Genomic DNA, 21,582 nt, shown 5'->3' on the forward strand with positions numbered 1-21,582 from the left:
GATAATGATTCAGAGAGCAACTACTTTAATGGTTTAAGTCCAGAGTAAGAGAAAGAGAGAGGGGTTTTCATATGACATATGAATCATATAATTCACAGACGAGATAGAATATTTACTTTGAAAGGAGATGTGTGAGGTTAATATAACCTCACATGCGCTTATCACTGCAATACAAAAAGAAAAAGTGACAAAAAACCATCGACAACTTTAGTATCAGTAAAAGTGGGATGTATTAAGCAATACATGACCATGATGATGATGGTGATGATGATCATTGCTACTATAATGTCACATCTTTTGTTCATACACCGATAAAGATTTACATGTATTGTTATTTGGCATCCCTAATGCATCAATACTACCATCATGATAGTGATGTCAATCTTCTAAACAGTTTGATCATTACAGATTGAAAGGAGTAGGGCCACCCAATGTTCGCTTGGAACTGTTGCATCCCTCTCCGCAGAGATAAAACGCGGCCTTATGTTACGACAATAACAACCATGCACAGGACTATTCATTACTGGCATTGGCGTTCATAGATTATGTTTTATAGGTCCTCAGAAAATTTTCACCCACTCCGTTCTGTGTGAGAAGTTACCTTTCTATTGTAGACCAGTATAAACGAAGCATGATCACAAACACACGCACACACACACACACCAAAAAAAAAAAAAAAAATATATATATATATGACTATACTTTCATGCTGGGACTATTAATACTTTAATGATTTTGACAATATCATAAAAAGCCCTTAGTGATAGAAAAAAAAACAATTAAAACTAAAGGTTATGTAGCCTTAAAGTCAATAGCATTGCATAGATCCTGCATTTGCTGGTCACCATATAAATCAATAAATTATTCTTTTTACGAATGCGTAGAAAAAAAATGCGATATAGTGAATTACACCATTATAGCTGCCCTTGCTTTAAAACATTACATGGTTGCTACCTCCCTTTGTTTCATGCCAACTTTCAGCGTGCTTTTATCAAAGCACGAACACTTCTTTATGTAATCATGAAAGATCATTACGAGTACATCCGAAATACTTACAGATGATGATGATGCCCAAATACTTGTAGTAATTTCGCTACCCTATGAGATTTAAAACATATAAACTGATACGAAAGGCAGCTCGATGCATATCAACATGTTGAGTTTTTACAAAGGGAAAGTGTTGTCTCACCGCGGATCGGAAAAAAACAAATCGCTTTTGTACTGATGCCACGGATCAGATATGTGATTGTGAATGTGATATATTGTTCATGCGATTATATCGAAAATCAAATCAAAGCTAAAACCTACACGTTCCTTTTTCACTGGTTTGATTTACGTTTATACATCACTGGAAGTAAAACCCTTCCATCTGTCTTGTCTATGCCTGCAAAGACAAAGCCAGCGTTCCACAAAGCTTCAAAATTGATAACACTCACCTCAAAAAATATATCATATTAGAAGCAAAATAGTTTCATCAAATGGAAGGAAGGAAATATTATTTCATACCAAGATCAATTCCGTGTTATCCAAAAATGGCATGTGTTATCCAAAAATAATTCCAATATCAAGAAAGTCCACTGTAATCCACGTCAGCGCTGTGCGTTTTGCCACCCGTGCTAAAAATAGACACTCCGGGGGAACCCCGTACACGAACAATGAAATGAGATAATTTATCCTTTCTGCGGACCGATTCACAAAGGATCAAGGTCTGAAAAAGAGCAAATCGCTGATACTCGGTAGTATATCAGAGCAGTAAATGAAAAAATTGGGAACACGGGAGGAGATTTTGTATCCGTCTCCATATACTTCAGATATTTCCACGAATAAATCACTAATACAGTATTTTCGTTTCCAAGGATTACAACGAACAATAGCTCCAGAGATGGGTAGTCGCTTTGTATACATTCACTCTCAATGGCAATCGGCGGATCCAACCACGTGGTAACCAGGGTCGCTTGCAGACGACAAATTCAGCATAGCAACGCGTACGAAAATGAAAATCTCTTGGACTCACCACAGAAATGACTAGAATATCGCAGCAATCCTTAGTTCCAGCAGGTTGAAGCATTTAGATGTCGAAAATCCAAATATTCCTGATAAAACGTTATAATCCTTGAAGAAATGGGCCTCAAATTTTCTCAGACAATCACATTTTGAGCCATTAACTGTACTGCGATACCAGTCTTTCAACTACAAAGACTTTCTCAATCTCCCGCCACAGACAGTGTTTTCCTTTGTTTAGCGATCATCGCGTTGATTAACAGAGATGAGCTTTCCTCATTGGTTCTTGGTGACTCGTTGCTGGCAATTCTATGAATTTGATTGGCTCTTCTACGCAACTTTTTTGTCTACCTATATGCATATTCATAACCATAAGTGGAGAGAAAATCTGGCTTCTGTATGTTACAAACAAACCATTTTCCGGTGAACCGAGTTCGAGGGTCAAAGGCAACCGAGACTACACGTAGTATACTACACACACGGTACACACACACTGTACCGTTTTATACCGTGTACAGCTACAGATTGATAATTCTCTGTCTTCGTCCTTACACTCCGGAGTGCTGGGAATCGGCCGTCTCTGAAAATCAAACAGGTGAACTTCACAATTACTAAGACTTACAACGATTTACATCAACACAGTGTAACGTAATTTGTAGTTCGGTTTGCTTTGATACCGCTTGTACGCCGTAATTTACTTGTTTTCGTACACGTACAAGTAAACCCGCGGATTGACAGTCATCACACTCGGTCACACTCACAACAACAGTGCCATGAACAAGTATAGGTTCTATTCCTTCTTGCTTACGTGTCACTACACCAGTGAAGTGGATGGCAGTGCTCAGTGAAGAGCATGTAGGTTCAGCGTGACTTTTCAAGAATCTAGGTTTTGTTTTTTTGTGTGTGAAGTCAAGTCACTATTGTAATATAGGGGATATCACAGAACACATACATGCACGCAAAGTTTGAGGAAAATCTGACAATTGATCGTCATCATTACGCCTTGCCTAGTCCCACGTGTACAAATTAGTGTCGTTATAAATGTTAAATGCAACCAACCCCAAGCTTATGGCAGTTAGACTAACGCTAGTTCGGGGATATTAAGCTCTGAACTGCAACTGTTTGGTTAGATCTACATTGTAGAAACCCAATATGCCAACTGACAAAACGTCACGAAATATCGGCTATCATTATTAATATCGAGTTCCCTTGTAATGACTACAAAGTACAAGCTTGTGTAGGTTCTAACTTTGACCGAAAGATCGGTCTGTTTCTGTCCGTCAGGGAATGTTCCGCGGAGACTGCGTCTGGCTTCACGGATCCCCTCCGTATACAGACCGAAGTCAATGATTGCGGCTCTTGTGTGGGGCAGTCGCGCACAGATCAAACGTTACGATAAACCAAATTTCAGACAGCTTTTTTACATTCAAACAAGTTTGACATGACATGACACATTATGCAGCAATATTTGGGATAAATTTCTCACATTGTGCAATCGAAATACATAACCTCGGTTATAACGCAGAAATTTTATCGATATCGCAACATCGCCGTTCGCGAGCAGTAAGTCGCCATTTTGAATCTGTAAGCCAATCACATGCGAGGTACGTGTTTTAGTAAAACACGCAGAAATTACCTCGCATGTTATTGGCTAATAGATTTATAGTGCATGTTTCTGCAGTTTGAATGTGACGACGCGACAGGCTGTGTTTTACGTTGAAAATTCTCCTAAAATGTCGGATTATTCATTAATCTGGTGAGTGTAACGTATTCTTAAAAAGCTAATTTCACCATACAAGCTTAAATTTGCCGGCCTAGGGCCGTGAATTAGACGCAATTGAGAAGGGTGAGGTACCTCACCCAATTTTCCATCAGTTCGGGAAACCCACTCACAAGGGGGGCCCCTCCTTATAAGTAACCCGTCCCCCTTATAAGTAACCCCGTCCCCCTTATAAGTAACCCCCGGGGCACCCCTTATAAGGAGTCTCCACGCTTTTTTGCAATGCAGCGCGAAAATGAAAGGACTGCGGCAATTCGCTTGATTATGTCCATAAAGCTTCACAAGTTTCCTAGTTACTCACGAAATTTGAGCAAAATCGGTTTGAGGCATCATATCTAAAATCATGGATTTAAGTGCGATGTCAAACGACCCATGCGAATGCTGAAATGCGAGCGATTACTGGCGTGAGTGTCGCCAGGCGCGGCGGCGCGGCAATGCTTGAGTGCAGACGTGGCGACTCAGTACATGTACTCAGTCGCCACGTCTGCACTCAAGCATGGCCGCGCCGCCGCGCCTGGCGACACTCACGCCAGTAATCGCTCGCATTTCAGCATTTGCATGGATCGTTTGACATCGCATTTAAATCCATGATTTTAGATATGATGCCTCAAACCGATTTTGCTCAAATTTCGTGAGTAACTAGGAAACTTGTGAAGCTTTATGGACATAATCAAGCGAATTGCCGCAGTCCTTTCATTTTCGCGTTGCATTGCAAAAAAGCGCGGAGACTCCTTATAAGGGGTGCCCCGGGGGTTACTTATAAGGGGGACGGGGTTACTTATAAGGGGGACGGGTTACTTATAAGGAGGGGCCCCCCTTGTGAGTGGGTTTCCCGAACTGCCATAGAGACAGTGGTTAAGAACATCCACACAGCAATGGGTACTACTGGTACCTTCCACTGTCTACGGAGGACAGCGTTAATGGCAAAATATAAAAGAGTCCCCCAGACAGACGGATCTTTCTGTCTAGTTCTAACTATACTATTTTATTCATATGGGTAAATTACAGAATACCGGCAGCCAATCACAGATAGCGCAAATCGCTCTGAAAAGAGCGTAAATGCGCTTAGGCCAAGTAAAAAAAGATAGTAGTTTCTCGTCCGGGTTTTTTGAGCAAGGCGATGAGGGAGGTCCTTACTATTTGATATCTTACTATTTTTTCGAGGATTGACAAAATGAAAGTAATATGTGTTTCTCGTCCGGTAATTCTGAGAAAGGTAACGAGAGAGGGTTTTATATTTTCTATATCAAATTTATGAAATGAAATATCACTCTGGTAGCTGTGTTATGAGAGACCAGGTCCCAAGTGTATGTCTTGCCTGCACTCTGTGCATTTTCAAACAAATAGATTATGTGCCACACTTGAAATGAAACTTCATGCATATGCAGAAATACATTTGCTTTTTCTTTCCACTATAGATGTCAAGGGAAAATGACAATCTTCATACTGGTATAGTGTTGTAATGGCATTTCTGATACCAGTGTACTTGCAATTCTGATGTATTGTGCTATTAAATGAAACAGGTATAAAACATGTCTTTCGACAAAGAATGTACGACTGAAATTTAATTCCATGATATTCAAAACACTGCTTTATTCATCATTGGTGTTTGAGACTTTTTGTGTCCACACAGCTGGTATGTATCTGCATTTCTTCACAGTACAATTGTAGCACATTCAACTGGAAACTAGCTTGTACAATTGCAGATGGATGTCAAAATGATACTGATATGGCATTATAGCATTAAACATTTAAAGATGTTTCTTCATGTTCTAAAAAGACATTTGATAATCACTCATCATATGGATGACGAATGATTGTATACCACACTACAGAATGGGTTGATACGACTCACGGCCGTGTCCGTGAATTTACATCGTAAAGAAAAGTATCCCGCAGAAATACGAGACAAACCAGAATCTGTGGAAAAGTTATTTATTTTGTAGATACACCCATTTGATAATTCTACATTTGTTGGAAAAGTGCATTCATTTTCTCTTCAAAATAGAATAATACATCGCCGTCAGATGCAATGTTACAGAGCAGAGTGTACGGGCTCTACACATTCGAATGTGTTCATGCATGCGTGCAGACAGCTGACAGACCAGGCTGCAGGGGATGGTACCGGTGACCGACCCTGGACAGCTACAGATACAGCTAGCTACACAGACACGCACACTTTGCCAATACGGTGCGGCACGGCCATTGCACCGGCACCGTACCTTCCGACACTGCACACACATGCACATAGTCACAATGACATGAAAATGTATACAAACTCGATACAATCCTCACAAGCATTTGTACAGTACAATTCATCCGCTTGAAATATAAACGGGGAAAAATACGAACAATGCGCGAAATATGCGTAGAATATTGACAACGATTGATCGCAAAAATGTAGCCGCGCTCGCGTTCACGACGTACCGAGTGCGCTGTACATCACAGCTAGCCCAGGCCGGCCCGCCCGCGCCCATCCAACTACAGTTCGACTGCTTTGTGGGTCATTCCTTCTTGCCGAGCTCGCAGTGTGAAATGCATGCGTTATTACATACGCACTACAGAAGCTACAGCTGTACTACAGCTAAATAGAGGAAGCAAGGCCTAGGCGTAATTAGAAATGAGACATCACGATTGGTAGGTGAATTGTCGATTTTTTTTCGGCGGCCGAAAAAATAGTAAATATCAAACAAGTCGATGCGGCAACTGAAAATCGATGCGGGCGGGGAGCGGACTGGGACGAGAATTATGAATTTCTTGGTATTTTCAGCGCCATTTTGAAAATAGTAAATAGTAAAAAAATCGATGCGGCGGCCAAAATCGATGCGCGCGAGGACGAGAAACTGGTTTCTTTTTTTACTTGGCCTTACCGATAGCAACCACCTAAGATATCAATCCGCATAAGTGATTCTCAGGCCTCAAATTTCGCCAGTTTTAGGGGACAGGCAATTTTTGGTTTTAGGGGCACTCTCTCTCTCAAAATTTTTTAAGGGCAGCATGGAAAAGTTGCAGTAAGCATGGTAATTTTGAGAGAGGCATTGCGACAAGTAGATAGGGCATTGCAGCAAATTGCCTTTTGCCTCCCGGGTAATTCGAGGCCTGGATTCGGCTGTCTACAATTGCATTGTTTACGTGTGTTTTTTCGATCTGTGCGGTGAGGAGAGTGTGGTTGTCCATGCATTCGGTATGGGGGTTCGGGAGTGTCCCCTGATAATGGCAATAATGTAGTTCTAGATCCCTTCCAGTGCTAGCATTTATGAGGCATATTCACAATTTTTGGAGCAGAGGATGGTGTAGAGGACTAGAAAACGAGATAATTTTCGCTTGGTATGGGGGTTCGGGGGTGTCCCCTGATAACGGCAATAATGTAGGCACTCTAATGTTAGACTGTGCTAGTTCTAGATCCCTTCCTATATAGTCTAGACTAGTGCTAGCATTTACGAGGCATACTCGCGATTGATGCTGGAGCTGAGGATATTCCGCATTTACAGTAGAGGACTAAAACACAAGATGAGTTTAGGCGAGGCTATAAAGCAATCTTAAAGGGATTGTACAGTTTTGGTTCAGACCTAATATCAGGTTTCTAACATTTTTTGGTGAGATAATGAGAAACCTCTTATGAAATATGAAAGAGCATGTAATTCCATGAAGAATTCAACGTTTATTCGATGAAAATTGGTTTTGAAATGGCTGAGATATCCAAAACAGAGCGATTCTAATAAAGTGTGGGACCCACACTTTATTACGATCACTTTGTTTTACTTTGTTTTTGGATGTTTCAGTCATTCCAAACCCAATTTTTGTCAAATAAACTTTGAATTCCTCTTAAAATGTTACGCTCTGTACTAGTTCATAAGTGTTTTCTTGGTATCTCGCAAAAAGTTAAAAGCCCAATTCTCATCTCCACCAATACTGTACTATCCCTTTAAGTAATTGCTGGTGCTAGAGCTGACGCTCTAGTGGATCCCAGAGCCCACAACACCAGTTGACTCAATGCAATGTACTAACAGTCTGCTGCATGTGTGTACGTACGTGTGTACACTGTGGTATCTTAACAGTGGAGTCTGCCTAGTTGTTTGCGTTTATTGTGTGTACTGAGCTTGCAAATCGTGCGCATGTTTACTACTATATATCGTGTACAGTACAGCAGTTCAACGCGCAGTTGTCTTTGTCTACTGTCACTACGCGTACGCGCTGACCTAACTAGCTGGCTATACTAGTCATAAGTGATTGACCGTGGTTGACCCTATTGAAGTCGACAGAACCACTTTGATGACGTCATTGTTGACAAAATAGTTCTGTCCATATCGGCTAGATTTTCTTTTCCATCGATTTACTCGAGTTATCTTGATTTATAGCAGTTTTCCGCGAAAACCACTCAATTTTCATAAAAATTGTGTGGTCAAGCTACTTCTTGACAGCCGATCCATTTCCGGGCTTTTTTTGGGCCCCAGACGACGGGAAAGACGAATTTCAGCTCTCCAGGCTGAAATTCATCTATAGGAAAGAGGTGCCGGAGGCGGGGCCATCAGCCCCGCCTCCGGCACCTCTATACGCTTAAATATGCTGATTTATATAGAGCAAAACTGGTCTTCTGTAATTTCCCCCAGTAACTCAATATATTGGGTTTCACTTCCCTCTAAATGCATGAATTGCATCATTGCTTTCTTTAAATCTAACCCCCTCAGTCATAACCTTACCTTGTAGTGGGGCAGATACGTGAAAAGATGCTCACGTCCGGCAGAAAGTATAAAATTTTGCACACAGGGGTATTTCGGGGTGCTGATTTCAAAAATTGTCGGATCCAAGAAATCTGACCGCAGGGTCGGCCACCATTTTGAATTCCAATATGGCCGCCGCCAAAGATCCCTAATCTTCAGTTCTATATATAGGCCGTTGAAATTTGATACATAAAAGCATGGTGATATGATGACTTCAATAACAGACTTATTTGATATGTCTGACAAGCTACATGGCAGCCAATTTGAATTTTCCTACATAGTTGCCATGTCGGAGTGTTGAAAATCTCTATCTCGGGTTTGTAAATTAGGCTAAATGATTGAGCGCGCGTTTGTAACTGATTGAGTGCACGCTGCTTTATTTACATTGTGACGTCAGTGAAAAGTGCAGTATGCTTCATTTTTGCTGCACTTTTTGGCATGCCCGTGAATGTTGGTCGTGATGTTTGTCTTCGCAGCCATATTGGAATTCAAAATAGCGGGCATTGCGTTTGTCACACACATCACATTAGTCCATGTTTTAACTCCGTATGTCAAAATACTTGTTTGCACCTAATTTCAGCATCACTCACCAGTTAGAATTCGAGATAGGATTTTGAATATTTCGTCCAGGCGGCCGTATTGGAATTCAAAATGGCGGCCAATCGATGTTTGTCAGACACTTCAAATTATTCTGTCATTAAATTCAATACATGTATGTCAAAACGCTCTTGGGTACCAAATTTTGGTGCCACAGGTCATTCAGAACTGAAGATAGGGATCTTTGTTTTGTGATGGCTGCCATATTGGAATTCAAAATGGCAGCCGACCCCGTGGTCAGATCTCTTAGATCCAGCAATTTTTGAAATCAGCACCCCAAAATACCCCAATGATATGCAAAATTTAATACTTTCCGCCGGATATGAGCATCTCAACCAATTTTTGCTACATATCTGCCCTACTATTGGTCCTTGACCTTGGCTTAGCTTGCATAAACTCAGTTGCGGGCGCTCCTGGTATAGAAGCTAGTTGGACCTACCATTCATCGACCACTTTTTTTAATGAATACCTTGTATCTTCGAAAATATCCCTCATTTTCACCTTAATTTCATTCCACTCGAGGCAGAGAATACCGCAGATTCATATCCCAGGCTCACATTGTTCACTTGTACCGTACGCGCAGAGTTCTCAGCAACAAACACAAGTGACATTTTTCACTGTATACTGGCGCAAGCTCATTATATTATTTTAATTGACTGCCTGTTTTCCGATTGAAAAGCATGTAAATCCAGTGAATGGGCAAATATGTATTGACAATAATTACAGTGTACGTGTATTACTAATTAGGATTTTCTTCAATTCTTTTTCCTCCTGTTTCCTCAGGTTATTGAGATGGTCTACCTGTATCCCCCTAATTTTATTGATTTGTATTCATGTTTGAATGTTCCAGCGTATTGCGCCCCGTCCCGCACATATTTTTGATTTTCGATGTAAGAAAGCCATTGCATGAGGGTGGTCGATCTAAAAATAGTAGACCGGGGGCCCAGAAGATTTATTCAGCTGAAAAGGGTCACACTTTTTAATGGTCTCATCATATAAGGATGTGTCCAAGGGTCAATAAAATGCATTGCTGGCAAGTCACATCCTGTACCGTAAGCCTAGGGACCACAAAAAGGGACCCCGAAAAATGGATTTATTCAGCCGAAGGGGGTCACGGACAAAAGTTGGTGGATATTGTTCCTTTGGGTGTACTTATCATGAAAACAGCAATGCCAGCTATTTTATCCTGTACGGGGCCCCAGACAGTAGCCCCAAAGGGCCCCAGAAATATGGTTTTATTCAGCTGAAAAGGGTCACGGCTAATTTCTTTTGCAATGGAAGTAGTTCCCATCAGAGATATCTAAAACACCAATGCCAGCTATTTTATCCTGTACGGGGCCGTAGACAGTAGCCCCAAAGGGCCCCACCCCCCATAGGCCTACGTACAAACACACACAAACATTGATTTTATTCAGTTGAAAAGAGTCACGGCTAATTTCTTTTGCAATTGAAGTAGTTCCCATCAGAGATATTCAAAACACCAATACCAGCTATTTTATCCTGTACGGGGCCCCAGACAGTAGCCCCAAAGTGCCCCACCCCCCATAGGCCATACGTACAAACACACACAAACATTGATTTCATTCGTGCAGCTGAGAAGAGTCACGGCTAATTTCATTTGCAATGGAAGGAGTACCCATCAGAGATATCAAAAACACAAAAGTCAGCTATGTTATCCAGTACGGGGCCCCGGACAGTAGCCCCAAAGGAGCTCCCCCCCCCCCCCAACACACACACCCACACTAGTTTCATTCAGCTGAAAAGAGTCACGGCTAATTTCTTTTGCAATGGAAGTAGTACCCATCAGAGATATCCAAAATACCAAAGCCAGCTATTTCATCCTGCACGGGGCCCCAGTCAGTAGCCCCAAATTGCTCCCTCCCCCCCCCCCCCCCCCCCACACACACACACACATTAATTTTGTTCAGCTGAAAAGGGTCATGGCTACTTTCTTTTGCAATTGGTAGTAGGCATACTCATCAGAGATATCCAAAACACTAAAGCCAGTTATTTTATCCTGTACGGGGTCCCAGACAGTAGCCCCGAAGTGCACCCCCAACACACACACACACACACATACACACACACACATTAGTTTCATTCAGCCAAAATGGGTCACGGCTAATTTCTTTTGCAATGGAAGTATACCCATCAGAGATATCCAAAGCACCAAAGCCAGTTATTTTATCCTGAACAGGGCCCCAGACAGTAGCCCCAAAGTGCCCCCCCCTCTCCACATACACACACACACACACACACACACACACACACACACACACACACACACACTAGTTTCATTCAGCTGAAAAGGGTCACGGCTAATTTCTTTTGCAATGGAAGTAGTACCCATCAGAGATATCCAAAATACCAAAGCCAGTTATTTTATCCTGTATGGGGCCCCGCACAGTATAGCCCCAGACACGGGTAATTTCTTTTGCACTGGAAGAAGTACCTATCAGAGATATTCAACACACCAAGGCTAGTTATTTCATCCTGCACAGAGCCCTAGACAGTAGCTCCACAGTGTCCCATCCATTATGCATGTACTGTGAATCAGCTGAAAATGGTCTTACAAATTCTTTTGTAACGTTAATATCAGGGCCTACTGAACAGAGATATCACAAACACTAAAGCAAGTCATCTTATCCTGTATACGGGGTCCCATAGGTTACAGTAGCAAAACACTCAAGAAATTTGCAAAGGAAGCATACTTCTGTATATAGTGCACAACCAAGATGACCATATTACGAAAACCAGTCATTTCATCTTGTACTGGGCCCAGGTTACAGTAGCCATAAAGTGCCCCTCCCCCACATAATTATTATGACATCATTTAGCTGAAAAGAGTCATAGTTGTTTTTCTTTTACAATCGAAGTAAGCCTTAGTTTACATCATAGATACCCAAAACATCAAAGCCAGTTAGGTTTTCCCAGCCAATTTCGCACTTTTGTTGGTTCATTAATTTTGATAGAAGGTTCGAATTCGTAAAATGGGTATTCAAATTGGCTGGTACCCTATACGTTCATTGAAATTCGCCTTGACTTGCCGAAAAGTGTATTTCAGTCATTAAATTTCGCGAAAGACAGTCAAATTCCAAACGTGTTCATTCAAATTCAAATCATGCTATTTCTTTGTTTCAGATCTTTTTAACATGTCTTTCTATGTGTGTTTTCGTTTCATCTATAAATTACTGTTATAAAGCAGTAAAAGTGTCATATTTCTTATCTAGTATAACTGGATTTGGTTGTTCTGTAACCAGACTGGTAACGCTCTTTCTCTTTCATATACATGTCATTATAGGCATATATGTGTACCAGTAATGCAGCTTAACTTCATTTTTTATAGTCATGATAGCACAATATATACAGACGTATATCTCTAGAAGACATAGAAAGAATTATTAAAAAAAAAAAACATTTGAGGATCATAACCTTGACTTCTTGGAACTGGCCGACCGCTCGGAATAAAGCGCTCGTAACGGCCAGATAATTTGTGGCTTCTTACTTCTTTGGATTCAAAAAGCACGTTAAAAAATGGTGTCAAAGTCTCTTAAACGAATACGAAAACATGAAATGCTATGATGCTTACAAAACAATAACTACGACGAAAGAAAATAAGGAAAGAGGCCAAGCATGAACATATCTGTTTAATTGACTGCAGAACATGTTAAATTAGATGGCCAGAAATCAATTTGAATGAACGAGCGCAGCACGTAATCACGTGACTATATCATTATGAATTTATGAATGAACGGATAGTGGAATGGTACTATATATGGATTTCAGTTGAAAAAGTGTTATTTAGAATAAGGTTAGAGGTAATGTGAACGTTTCAAAATAAATTTGAATGAAGAGATTAATATGACATTGAACTACCATGTCATCTAGGCGAAGTTTTTGCTAAATTTAATTCAACATTAAAGAATTCGATTAAAAGAGGTGCGATATTGACCCCGGATGCAGGGCCCTTGACAGGTATAGCCCCAAGGTATTCCCACCCCATATGAATTAATTGTTTTTAGGTGAAAACAGTCATGTATGCCTATTTTCCTTGGCAGTGGAATTAACAGCTGAGATACGTAAAACACAAACCCATCCAGTTAAGGGGCCCCCAGCCAGTAGCTGGAAAGTGCTCCCGTATTATTATATTCTAAGTGAAAAGAATCATTGCTATAATTTCTTTTGCAATGGAAGTAGTACTCAAGGAGGTATCAAAACACCGAAACCAGTTATATAGCTGTACGGGGCCCCACGGAGTGTTTCTAAAGTGTCCCCACATGTAATTCCACTATCAAGATCTGCATCCCGATCTATTCAATCTGTCAGATCGGGAGAGAGCGGCAAAAGTGTACGGGGACCGGGAGCATCGTAGCAGCAGCGTTTGGGTGATGGGGTTGGATCTGGCAATTTTACAGATCGGGAAGAAATTTTGAACTGGTTCAAAATTTCTTCCTCATCTCCCCATCAAGATTGACCTATTTTGAATCGTAGCTCAAACGGGGAGAGAGCAGTGACAGTGTAAATACCGCGGGATGAGCGTAACAATTCCAGGTTTTTCTGACCGTAGTAACAGCGGCACAAGAACGGGAAATATAGTCTAAACGAGACACCGACGACATGGTCCCGCTGCTGCGCCGCTTTCTTGATCAAAGCATGACCTTCCCGCTTTAACGACGCTCTCACTAAGTTCTCTACTCTCGTATAAAATCAAGGCATGTTCCTACGACGCTTCATTCCTGCTTCGATAACGCTGTTGGCCGCGTTAGCTACGCTGTTCCTACGCTTTCCCAGACTCAATTCCGCTCTCGCCGCTCTAAAATCGAACGTAGCCGATACGCTGGAAATGTTTGCCAGAACAGCAAAACTGATGATGATGAGGAGGACGCGTTGTCGTTGTCGCGAAAATGAAGACGAAGGAGCGCATATTAAATTCTTTAAGAAGAAGCCCATGCAAACAATAAAGAGAATAAAGCAAAACACTTTGGAGCTACTGTACGGGACCCTGTGCAGGATAAAATATATCGGACTTTGGTAATTTGATATCCGATGGATACTACTTCCATTGCAAAAGAAATTAGCCGTGACCCTTTTCGGCTGAATGAAACCAATATATATATGTGTGTGTGTGTGTGTGTGTGTGCGTGTGTGTGTGTGTGTGTGTAGGGGGCACTTTGGGACTACTGTCTGGGGCCCCGTACAGGATGAAATAACTGGCTTTAGTGCTTTGGATATCTCCGATGAGTACTACTTCCGATTGCAAAAGCAAGTAGCCGTGACCCTTTTCAGCTGAATAAAATCAATGTGTGTGTGTGTGGGGGGGGGGGGGGGGGGGGGGCGGAGGGGGAGGGAGTAAGGGGGCAATTTGGGGCTACTGTCTGGGGCTACTGTCTGGGGCCCCCCATGCAGGATAAAATAACTGGCTTTGGTATTTTGGATTTCTCTGATGAGACTAATTCCATTGCAAAAGAAATTAGCCATTGACCCTTTTTCAGCTGAATGAAACTATTGTGTGAGTATGTGTGTTGGGGGGCTACTGTCTAGGGGCTACTGTCTAGGGCCCCGTACAGGACAAAATAACTGGCTTTGGTGTTTTGTATGTCTCTAATGGGTACTACTTCCATTGCAAATGAAATTAGCCGTTATACTCTTATCAACTGAATAAAGTCAATGTGTGTGTGTGTGTGTGTTTGTACGTAGGGCTTATAGGGGGTGGGGCACTTTGGGGCTACTGTCTGGGGCCCCGTGCAGGATAAAATAGCTGGCTTTGGTGTTTTGGATATCTCTGATTGGTACTCCTTCCATTGCAAAAGAAATTAGCCCTGAATCTTTTTAATTGAATAAAATCAATGTTTGTGTGTGTTTATACGTAGGCCTATGGGGGGTGGGGCCCTTTGGGGCTACTGTCTAGGGCCCCGTAGAGGATAAAATAGCTGGCATTGGTGTTTTGGATATCTCTGATGGGAACTACTTCCATTGCAAAAGAAATTAGCCGTGACCCTTTTCAGCTGAATAAAACCATATTTCTGGGGCCCTTTGGGGCTACTGTCTGGGGCCCCGTACAGGATAAAATAGCTGGCATTGCTGTTTTCATGATAAGTACACCCAAAGGAACAATATCCACCAACTTTTGTCCGTGACCCCCTTCGGCTGAATAAATCCATTTTTCGGGGTCCCTTTTTGTGGTCCCTAGGCTTACGGTACAGGATGTGACTTGCCAGCAATTCATTTTATTGACCCTTGGCCACATCCTTACATGATGAGACCATCAAAAAGTGTGACCCTTTTCAGCTGAATAAATGCTTTGGGCCCCCGGTCTATAGGTGGTCGATGAGTAGTAGACTTACTATATACAGTTATACTGTGGGAGCACCCTGCTCCCACAGTATGCTGTCTCTGTACGATGCTGTCTTTGTACGATGATAGAGAAAGACAAATTTTCACCCGTCTATAAGTTACATATTTCATCAGCAGAAGGCTTACTTTTATACTATTAAACAAACAGTAAAGTTTTTGTGTAAATCAGCTTTTTTTATTTCTTCCATCATACATTAACGTACACGTATGTATGTGTGTGTGTACATTTGTCATTGATTTATTTGTGGATTGCTATGATCAGGGAGGTGGTTCCCACGAAATCCCACCTCCCTGTTATGATTTTGGCAAGCCAATGTAATACAATGTACCGGTACATGTATTTATCAGGGAGACAGGAACCTCCTTTCATGTATCCACGAGCAGTCAACACAATCATCTTAACTTAGTTATTTTTTATGATGAAATCAAAGATATTCTCTTGTGAACACAAGACCAAAGAGGAAAATGCTGAGTACATGTACTAATAAAGTGATAATACTGTGGCTTTCTCAACCTTAGTGAACATCACTTATTTATTTGCTTGCCTTCCCAAAGCAAATTTTGCTTATGGCAACATCATGCCTGTGTGAACACTGCTTGTATTTGAAGTAAGGAGGGTTTGGTAATATATATTCTCCATTTGAAAGGGCATGTGTATGTGTGTGCATGATGCATTTCCTGACATAGCAGTAGAGCAAAATGAATGCTGATAGGAAGTAAATGCACACACATATGCACATGCAACACACACATACACTCAACACTGGCTGTACACATGCATAGCTGCACAATGATTCTGTAGGGAAAGATATGGGCCATGGGGTCAAAGGTCAAGTGAAAATGTTTAAATGTCACAATTTTTCCACATATTTTGAAAATATCTCAAAGTATTGTCATGAAAATTGGATATTACCACTCAGTAATTATTTGAAGAGAGTTTTGGGTCATGGGATCAAAGGGCAAGGGTCAGAGCTTGAGTAAAAATGCTCAAATTCTGCAATAATTGCTCTCTGAAACAATTTAGCAATCCAAATGAAACCTTTTTGAAGGAATGTTTAACACTCGACACATCCGTGATTGTGCCAAACTTTCTCACAATGTAAAGATGTAGTGTAGACCTGAACAATGCGATATGGTGGAGGCATGTTTTCTAGTCTTTGTTTGTTTGGAAAAAGATAGCTATCCAAGATGTTCCCCTACCTCATCACTAAACAAATAGAGCTGAGAGGTGACAAAACATGCAACCATTCATGGTTTAGAAACATTTGGAAATATGAAATTATGAATTGATATGATCTTGTGCAGATACCTGTTTTTTTGGAAATGGCTGTAATTACGGTGACCCCCCCCCCCAAAAAAAAGAGAAGAATATTATACTTGTACTTGTGTAAATGAATATATATTACCAGGTGTCTTGTGTACTATTGACCCGCATGTTTGTTGTACATTGTGTGTCTTATTCCCAATGCAGGATGATAACTGACGTGCAGTTAGCAATTTTTGCCAACATCCTTGGCGTGAGCCTTTTCCTGCTGGTTGTCCTCTATCATTTTGTAGCAGTAAATAACCCAAAGATTAAATCAGAATGATCAAGTGGTGATTAGACAAGCCAAGATGTATCATATGTAGAGGTGAGTTTGTTGTCCGTGAATTGGTGCTTTTCCAATACATAAAAAGACATGAAAAATACACCGCATGTTAGCAATATACTCAAGCAGGTAACAATTTTCTTTTTATGACAAATTCTTGTTAAATGAACACCCATAGGTTGCTTCAAGTACATACATGTATTGTAGGACTACAGTGCGTCTAAAACGAAAGGTAATCCAACTTTGGAGGGCTACTATTGCATTGTCAGCTATGGCGAGTGCAAAGTTGGTTGTGAGGAAAGGGGAACCCCTCCTCTTTCCATTGGTGCCTAATTTTGTTGATAAATATCGTGCATGACTGAGCACATGAACTTTAAAGGGATGGTACAGTTTTGGTTAAGATGGGGCTGCAGGTTTCCAATTTTTTTTTTTTAGTGAGGATTTTTTAGATAATGAGAAATTTCTTGTGAAATATGAAAGAGTATGATTCTAAGGGGAATTCAAAGTTTATTTGATGAAAATTAGTCTTGAATCGGCTAAGATATCCCAAACAAAGTGATCATAAAAAAATGTGGGACCCACCTTTTATTTGGATGGCTTTGTTTTACTTTGTTTTTGGATATCTCGGTCATTTCAAAACCAAACAGGTTCGCATCTCAGAACTTACTGGATTGAGGTCAGGCTAACTCTGACTCGGGAACAACTCTACCTCGCTTTGACTGCGGGGCGGACTTTTGCCCCTTTGAATTGTACAGTGTTGTGCTATTGGAGCGCTTCGCGTTCTGGCTGGTTGCAGTTATGGACCGAGTTGATACAACACACGCATCAAAGAACCTCTTTTGCGAAAAACAAAATGAACGTGTACCTACTTTTAGAATACAGCGATCACGAACTGCGTGTAAATTGTCTGAAATAGGGTCGAGTTGTCCCTGAGATTGAGTTAACCTGGATCCTTCTGGAATAAAATCTGTATACCGACGTTTACTTTTGACCTCCAAATACTCCAAAACAACTCATCTTCCTGGCAAATCTCGCGTCAGCCAGATAAGTTTCTTGGTAGCCTCTTTCGATATATTGCACGCAAATATGAAATGGTGCAAGCAAGATGGGTTCTCAAACCCTTACCAGAGCTGTGTTTTCACTTTAAAGGCAACAATGACAAATCACATTTTTCCAAGCTTGAGTGTTATTGTGAAGGAACAATGAATGTCTTCTTGAATGGGTGAGATCTATCAGTGAAAGTGTTTGAATTAACAGGCCTAGCCTTTTATTGTCCACAACCTACATCATGGCCATGTTGTCAATAACTTGGTCACTCCCGCAAAGGCTAACCCATTATCCACTTTTCTATCTTCATATTCAAGACATGGTTTGTCGCTGCGAACTATGTGTTGAATATGAGCAGAGAAAAATGGGCTGTATTGGTTAGCCTCTGTGGGAGTGACCAAGTCATCGTACAGGTAACCATGTTTTAAAGGTTATTGACTATAAAATGTTAGAAGAAACCCTAAACACAAACTTGTATTTGTACAGGCTAGCCTATTTATTTGGCCACTTTCATTGACAGATCTCATCCATTCAGTGAGACATTCATTGTTCCTTCAAGATGACACTCAAACTTGGAAAAAGTGCAATTCGTCATTGTTGTCTTGAAAGTTCCTGTGCTCAGTCATGCATGACATTTGTCAACAAAATTAGGTATCAATGGAATGAAGAAGAGTTCTTTTTTCCTCACAACTGGCATTGTGCTCTCCATAGCTGACAATAATGAAATAGTAGCGCTCCAAACTTTGATTACTTTTTTTTTTTCCCCTTTTTTTTTTTTTTTGATACGCACTGTACAGATAGTCCTGAGACATCCAGCCCCACTTGTAGATGAGATAGTTGTCTTGTTAACATTGTTCAACATTATGTCAATAAACAATGTAACATGCATTGTGTAGGCTGTCACCTGGAGTAAACATGAGACTCAAGGCACAGGCAAAATTCCATGCACTTTCATTTGGTTCAGTTTGACAACAAAACATCAATTCCATCTCAATAGCAAGGACTCAGGAGACACAGAGACTCCTTATATCCAAAATGCTGAAAGTGTTGATAAGTTTAAATCAATGTTGAAAACTTATCTATTTTACTCAATGCTAATTTTTGTTGTTGTTATATTATATGTACATAATGATGTATTTTAATTTGATATTTTTTCTGTATTAATGCGTTTAGAAACATCAGTATTAAGCGCTATGTAAGCGTTATTATTATTATCATTAAAAGACATAAAGCTGAAAATAAATAGCATGTATTGATATGACTGTGTGTAGAGCATTATGCACACCGTCATACATGTTTTAAAATTTGATATACTATATATATACAATTTTAAACTTAAAACTATAAAAAAATATTGCAAATGGTTTAGTTCTACAGTATCATGATACTTAAAGTGTGATAAGAATGCAATAATGTGCAGATATTGAAATTTCAACCAACAAATACTAGATAGACCCAAGTAATAGTATTATAGTAGATGATAGCGTGAAGATTATCATAAAATGATATCTTAATTAGTAGACAAATACATAATACAAAATTATGCTCAACATTTCAGATGCATCACCACAAATGGTCAAGATTATTTTTGTGCAAAGGTACAGTTACATGTATGTACATAAACACAGCACAATCTGTTACATGTGATTCCCAAGCGTGTATTTCCATCTTAAAAATATAGCTTTCTGTCATTCTTCTGTTTGTGTCAAATACAGGATATTTTGAAAAATAAATTTATAAATGTGTAGTTGTGAACTCACAGTGAAACCAACTGACTAATTCATATAAATATTTGCTTCATCTGTGGGTCTGCATGTGTGATTATGATGTGGAGAGAGGAAAAAAATGCAGACAATGTGACACATGCTAGACTGTGATCTATGTTGTAATGGTTGTTTTCTGGTAACTAGTAGCAATTGGAATATGTAGTGTACTGTATGATTGTGAAATTATTAATTCCTCTCCTTCATGGTGTGGTAATTTCTACCATATTATGAGACTGTTAGTATGAAATGTGTATAAATGAAGTAGCACTTAAAAAAAAGAAAAGAGCTGTGAATACATGTACAGTTGAACCTCTCTTATCCGGCCTCCCTTTATCCGGATCTCTCTATTATACGGACGCAATCTCGCCGTGATTTTTATTTTTTTTTAATAATTACGGGAGGAAAGGGGGATTCCCAACTCAATCTAACAATGGCGACCTACAATCAACTTTGCCGAGCCGTGATGATCGAATTTTGAAGCGTAGTTTCATCGACTCGTACTGTTTATTTTCAAGATCTACTTGATATATTTCTTAATAATTATACAGGTAAATCATCCCAAGAATTTATAAAAGAAAATGATTTCCTTCTTGCAAACATGAACCTCTATTTTGGGGTCTGTTACTAAGTGTAACAATGAAAAGGTTGCAGTATACACATTACTACATGTGGTACTACAATGGGCTACATCAGTACATGTGTATGTATATGTACATGTATAAAGCATTGAGTCTCCCGTATCCGGCCAAATCCCTTATCTGGATGAGCCCGGTCCCGACTTGTCCAGATACGAGAGGTTCAACTGTATGTGTACAGAATCTAGTTTGCAGCCATGTATACACAGTGTTTCACTCTCAGTGGTTACGCAGTATTCAGCTGTAGGTTTCTTTTTCATAGAACCAATCAGCTTCATGATACTACAAGAGATTTAAAAAATTGTATCTTTTTTAAAGTGGTTTAAGGGATCCATTCAGCGCATTAGTATAAAAATAGATATTGAATTCAATTGCAGATATGAATTAAAAAAAAAAAAAGTACATTTTTTAATGTAATCTAATTACAGTGTACTTGTATGGAAAAGTTCTCCTCTCGTCTATTCTTTCTCCCACATGTAGCATTCATTGAGGAAAGAATCATGCCCAGGTTACCAGCAAGCTGTTCATCACCATCCAGTACTTTGCCAGCCGCAAGTCCACTGATACGGGATGTTGATGGATCACTATGGAAAAGGGAGACAAGAGCCATGTGGAGCCACACAGGCAGACAGCAGGTGTGCAGTCTCCAGGAAAATTTGAGACATCCAGCGTGAAAAATCATCTATATGCCACGTGAAGTGTGAGAAATGTGGATAATTGGTCCAAAGTTTTCTAGAACTGTGACCTCCTTTGCACAACCAATAACATTATGCCCCTTAGATAATTCGTAAACATCAAATCAGTTACAGTAAGAGTTACATTTACAGTTACACTTGTTATATTGTAGCACTTTGCATTCCCATGTGTAAAAGAAAAATAGAGAATGAAAGTTAAATGGAACTGAAAGCCATCAGTATATTTTGGTATGCAATTTCATGTTTTCAAGGAGTTGGTCTGCTTGTTCTAACATGCACAGAATGTCACTTTCCTTCATATTGTGTTCAATTATTACATACAGGACCATCCGCACATCTCAAAATTTTGATTCAACTGAAAGTGATGGTTTAGATATTTCTGACTGTGAAATGATAT

The 21,582-nt window shown here is 40.2% G+C and overlaps 1 long non-coding RNA gene across 1 annotated transcript; it reads left to right on the forward strand.

Annotated features, from left to right (window-relative positions):
* The first annotated feature begins 2,511 nt into the window (after positions 1-2,511).
* On the forward strand, positions 2,512-21,319 carry LOC139731710 (uncharacterized). Its single transcript, XR_011710983.1, has 3 exons — positions 2,512-2,596; positions 16,925-17,084; positions 20,971-21,319. It is a non-coding gene; the product is annotated as an uncharacterized lncRNA (long non-coding RNA).
* Positions 21,320-21,582: the final 263 nt, after the last annotated feature.

The sequence above is a fragment of the Diadema antillarum genome, unplaced genomic scaffold (genome assembly GCF_040938485.1).
Source record: "Diadema antillarum isolate AM-2024a unplaced genomic scaffold, OU_Dant_1.0 seq00000383_RagTag, whole genome shotgun sequence".
NCBI lineage: Eukaryota > Metazoa > Echinodermata > Echinoidea > Diadematoida > Diadematidae > Diadema > Diadema antillarum.